Genomic DNA, 5,081 nt, shown 5'->3' on the forward strand with positions numbered 1-5,081 from the left:
TTGCCTATATATATGTGATTTCTAACTAATATGATTCATTCTTGCAGAGCGTATAGTAGTGTCTCTTGTCTCGTCTCTCTCCCTCTCTCAATACAACGAAACATATATACTGCAATGTACTATATCTATATATTATGTTAAGGAAGAATTTGACAAAACTTTCATGTGACAAGAATGTGGAGGTTAGGGAAGAGGAGGAGGAGGTTTGAGGAAGTTTGGGTAGAATTTAAATTTGGAGTATCGGAAGACGTGCAAAGCACGAGTTATCCACTAGTATTACTAAATAGTAAAAAGCTTTGCTTTACTACTTAGCCACACAAATTAGAATATATACAAGGCTTTAGAATTTCCTATCACCACACGATGCGGTCTACCTTTACTCTACCAATTAAAAGGCATCTTTCCACATTGGAATAGTAAAAAACTTTGCTTTACTACTTAGCCACACAAATTAGAATATATACAAGGCTTAAGAATTTCCTATCACCACATGGCGCAGTCAACCTTTACTCTACCAATTAAAAGGCATCTTTCCACATTGGAGAGTATTACCTAAGGCCATCCATCCGACTGACGGGCGAGAGTTACCTCTACAACTTTACCGTAACCGGCCAATGTGGTAGGCACAGGCACTCTAGTGTGCACGGGGCCTTCATCATCCTCCCAAAAGTGCAACACAGTTATCCGTTCCCCTATCTTGCCAAAGAAATCCCTATTGTCCTCCGTACGCTCAGCCCCCCCCCTAAATTGATAATTAGATAACTTTGGCCACCATCATCATCATGTGATGGACGACAATGCTCACATCTAATTTATTATTTTTTATAGCTTGTAACATGCGGTTATATATTTTTGCAACTTACAAGTGAGGGGTGGAATTCCGACACAGAAACTGTGATAAAGCAAGCTCTATGATTTGGAGCCGGCCCTAATTTCTCCGATGCCTACACGATCAACGGGCAGCCGAGTGCCCTCTATAATTGCTCGGCTAAGGGTAATTTCACAGATCTACATGAGCTCTCGAATCTATAAATTTATATATATATATATATATATATATATATATTGATGATTGTTGGCAGAGGACATAATATTGTGGAACTGTATATCAGTGCTAAAGATGGAAGTCTTCCCAAGTAATCTTGGGTCCTTAAAGCTGCTACCAGAAGTCTTTTAAAAGTTTTGGTTTGCAAACGAAAACCAAGCTCAATATTTGGTCTTCCATACAGGAAGACCAATATAAAAATTATTTCTGCTTGGCAAGACCTAGGTTAGGGAGAAGTCTTCCTGGACTAATTGTTCCAAACTGTGGAAGGCCAATTTTCAAATTCACCTAGCCACCCATGCAAATTGGCCAGGGCGGCCCATACATGATATCAGATAGTAGATACATCATACATATTACATGCCTTTCATGCCTTTGAAGCTTTCATTTTTGAAAAATAATTTGAACTTGGAAGTTATAAGAGATAAGTTGCCATGTGCCCCTGGGGCCGCCTCATTCAGTACTACTAACCTCACCAATCACTTGAGCAGGCCGGCCGTTGCATTCAACATTGCTGCAACTTGCAAGTTCAAGCCTTCAAGCCTTGAGGGTGAGTTGATCTCGGCTGCTGAAGAGGTGAGCGCATCACTCTAGATTATGTGAGAGAGGACAAGCTTAAGTTCGAAGCTGGGTGGTGAATGAGAGGGGGAAGGAGGGTTTAACTTAAAGCGCAGCAGAGGAGCGTACAACCGACCTGAGCTCAAGGTTGATAATAGACAACAGAAAAGAAAAGGAAAAGAAAGGAGAAAAGCACGAGTCTCAACATGTCCCCTTCACTCAGGTGAGCTCTCCAAATTCCAGGCTCTTGCGCTGTTCTCTGCACCTGGCAGATTGGTAATATGGGACTAGCCGCGTGTGTGAGCTGTGGAGGGTCGGGAACTTTTCGCCTTTAGTGAGAAACCTTCTTCCAAGAGGGAGCGCACAAACACACAAATGTGGGAGAAGAGGAGCCTTCAGCTGCAGCACTGCACAGACTCCAGAGGATAGGAACTTGGCGCACGCAGCCTGGGCCCTGTAGGATCTCGAGGCGACCATGGTCATTGGTGCCATGACTCAGCTGAGCTTGACAAGTCGGCGCAGCACTGCACAGTGCAGACTCCAGAGTCTACGACCCCTGCAAAGCCTGCAACCAACGCTATAATAATGACCTACCCGCCGCCTCCTCCTCTCTCTCTCTCTCTATATATGTGTGTGGTGGCTATATCTTCGTCTCTCCATCTTTTCTATTTAAAATAAAGGGTTTTCTTTGTATCATTAAGGGTTTTCTTTTCTATTTAATCATAAAGGGTTTTCTTTTCTATTTAAAATAAAAGGTTTTCTTTTCTATTTAATCATATAATTCATTAAGATAGACTTTAGTCTTATTTTAATAGGTCTCAACTATCATCACATGAATGAAGCAAATACCAACAAGACATCTCGGATTGAAAGACCTAGAAATGATCCTAGGCAAAAGAATATCAAGGATGCTTTTGGCCTAAAGCGAAGGGACGCCATTAACTTGAATGAGGAAGTTATCGAAGCAAGTTCTCTTTGGGAGAAACATGACAATGTTGAGCCGCTTGAAAAAAAGGTAAGAACTTTCATTCCGCAATGGAAACAAATACATATGTGGGCACATCCTTTTTCTAAAAATGGGAAAGTAAGAGTAAGATGCTTGTGGTGTAAAGAATTAAGAATCAATAACCCTTATGGTAAAGAGGGGGCTACAACCATTCAGCTTCCCAAAGGTAATGGTCCATGCGCTTGTAAGTTTGTGGCTTTGCTCCCGTTGGATGATGGGAAAGCCCAAACAAAGTTCAATGCATTGATGACTCTCTTGGAAGAAATGGGCTTGTCTCTTGCTGCGAAGCTCATTGGGTTTACATCGGATGGAGCCTCATGTATGAGAGGTGTGAACAATGGAGTGCTTGCCAAATTGCAAGAGAAAGTGCCACATGTCATTGGTGTACATTGTGTTGCTCATCATGAAGCGCTTGTGGTCTCGGATGCATGTGACAAATATGTGGAATTTGGATTTTTGGATGCTTTTGCCAATAGAGTTCATGCATGGGTGGGAAGGTCCACACGTCACAAGAATCTCGATAGGTTGATGAAGGCATTTAGTCTTAAACCCTTAGAAGTTCTAAGGATACACAGTGTTCAAGGGGTAAAGTTATGAAAAGATTAGTGGATACGATGCCTACCCTCTTGAGTGACTTTAAGGAGAATGATGCAAATCTCTATAACATTGCTACAATGTTTCAAGTGTAATTCTTGATTCATTTTATGGCGGATATATTGCATGAAATGAACATTCTCAATAAGAAGTTTCTAAAAGGCCATGTGGATATCATGGATGTTGCAAATGCCTTAGATGTTGTTATTTAGCTCCTTCAAAAGAGGTATTTTGGTAATCTATTTGGGTATGGTTCAAAGAACTAAAGAGAGTTTTTGAATAAGGTCAACAATCATGCACTTGTCTATGTTTGAGAGGACGGTTGTGTTGAAAGGCATGCTTTGCGTTACTCTTTGTTGCCAAACTCTACTAGTGGAGGCATTTGTTAGTGAATTAATCAATGGAATAAATGCTAGATTTACCAATTTGCCTCTTTTCAAATGCGGCAAAGTTTTTTTCTCCTTCTAGCAATGAGAAGGATGTTCATGCTCAAGGTAAAACGCACAAGGGATTTATGGATCGATTATGTACAAACTTTGGTGATCAAGGGAGTAAGCTTATGGATGCAATGCAATGTGAGTTTGAAGTGGATCATTTTTGTCTCACATTGTATAAATTAAATCAAAGCTTTACTACTTCCACAAAGCATGGGGACATTATCGTGGTGAAAAAGAGTGAGTTGAATCTAATCCAAATCTCATGAAGCTTTGGCAAAAGCACTCCTTGTGGTTCCGGTGAGCACCGCCACACGTGAAAGAGGGTTCTCAAAGCATAATCGTATCAAAGATAATGAGAGGAGTAGTCTTACCGGACAACCCCATGAGGTCCTTCAACTATAACCTCACTGCGCAAAGACAAGGGCAGGACTCTCATGGTTGTTGCCGTTTAAGTCCAGTGTGTAGCTCGTCCTACATAGGGCACCGGCATTCTCGGCACTGAGAGCCACCCCATCCACCTCCGTGGCTTTAACTTCTACGTGGTAGGCTAGGGCGTGGGAAACTACAACAATACTAGTGATCCTGCCACATTCGACCTGGTTGACCCTCCTGAGCAACACTATAAGCATCCCCAAAGGAGGCTGGGTGGCTCTCTGCTTCCGAGTGGACAATCCAGGTAAAGTACATAGGATAATTATTAATTTAAATTGGCTTGGCGGTATGTCGAGATTAAATTGGCTTGGCGGTATGGCAGCATGTCGAGATTAAGCAGCGGACAATGTCTAGATTGGAGGAGCTGGAAACAGCTGCATCCTCTGACTTGCCATCTTGCTAAGCTCTTGAATAGTAGCAGTACACACTACAATCGACGAGCTTCAATCCCCCTTGGAAATTTTTTTGCACTAACGTGTATTTCTTCATGGCCAAGATTCTTCTTATGAGGCCGGCTCTCTTGTAAATTGCTTTTATCACTATCTAGGGTCTCAAATGGAGTTCTTCAAGTTTTGCCATAATACAAAAAACAAACCGAAAGAGAGATCATCATTCATGCCCCACATTATTCTTATAAGCACCAATGAGCCACGTTCTCTTGTAAATTGCTTTATCCCTATCTAGGGTCTCAAATGGAGTTCTTCAAGTTGCCATATTATGAAAACAATTGGAAGGGATCATCATTCATGCCCCACATTATTCTTATGAGCACTAATGAGGCCGGTTCTCTTGTAAATTGCTTTATCACTATCTAGGGTCTCAAATGGAGTTCTTCAAGTTTTTCCATAATGTGAAAACAACCGAAAGGGATCATCATTCATGCCCCACATTATTCTTATAAGCAAAAATAATATTAGGCAACATTACCTGTTGTTGTGCCCAGCGACATTACAACGGCGTGGCCAAGTTAGCTCCTTGATTTCTTAGAGTACACGTAATACTTTGTTGT

The 5,081-nt window shown here is 41.5% G+C and overlaps 1 pseudogene; it reads left to right on the forward strand.

Moving 5' to 3' along the window:
- Nucleotides 1-2,078: 2,078 nt before the first annotated feature.
- On the forward strand, nucleotides 2,079-4,042 carry LOC147620666 (uncharacterized; annotated as a pseudogene).
- The last annotated feature ends 1,039 nt before the right edge of the window (nucleotides 4,043-5,081 follow it).

The sequence above is a fragment of the Cibotium barometz genome, chromosome 31 (genome assembly GCF_041138505.1).
Source record: "Cibotium barometz isolate CiBa-2024 chromosome 31, ASM4113850v1, whole genome shotgun sequence".
NCBI classification, from domain to species: domain Eukaryota; kingdom Viridiplantae; phylum Streptophyta; class Polypodiopsida; order Cyatheales; family Cibotiaceae; genus Cibotium; species Cibotium barometz.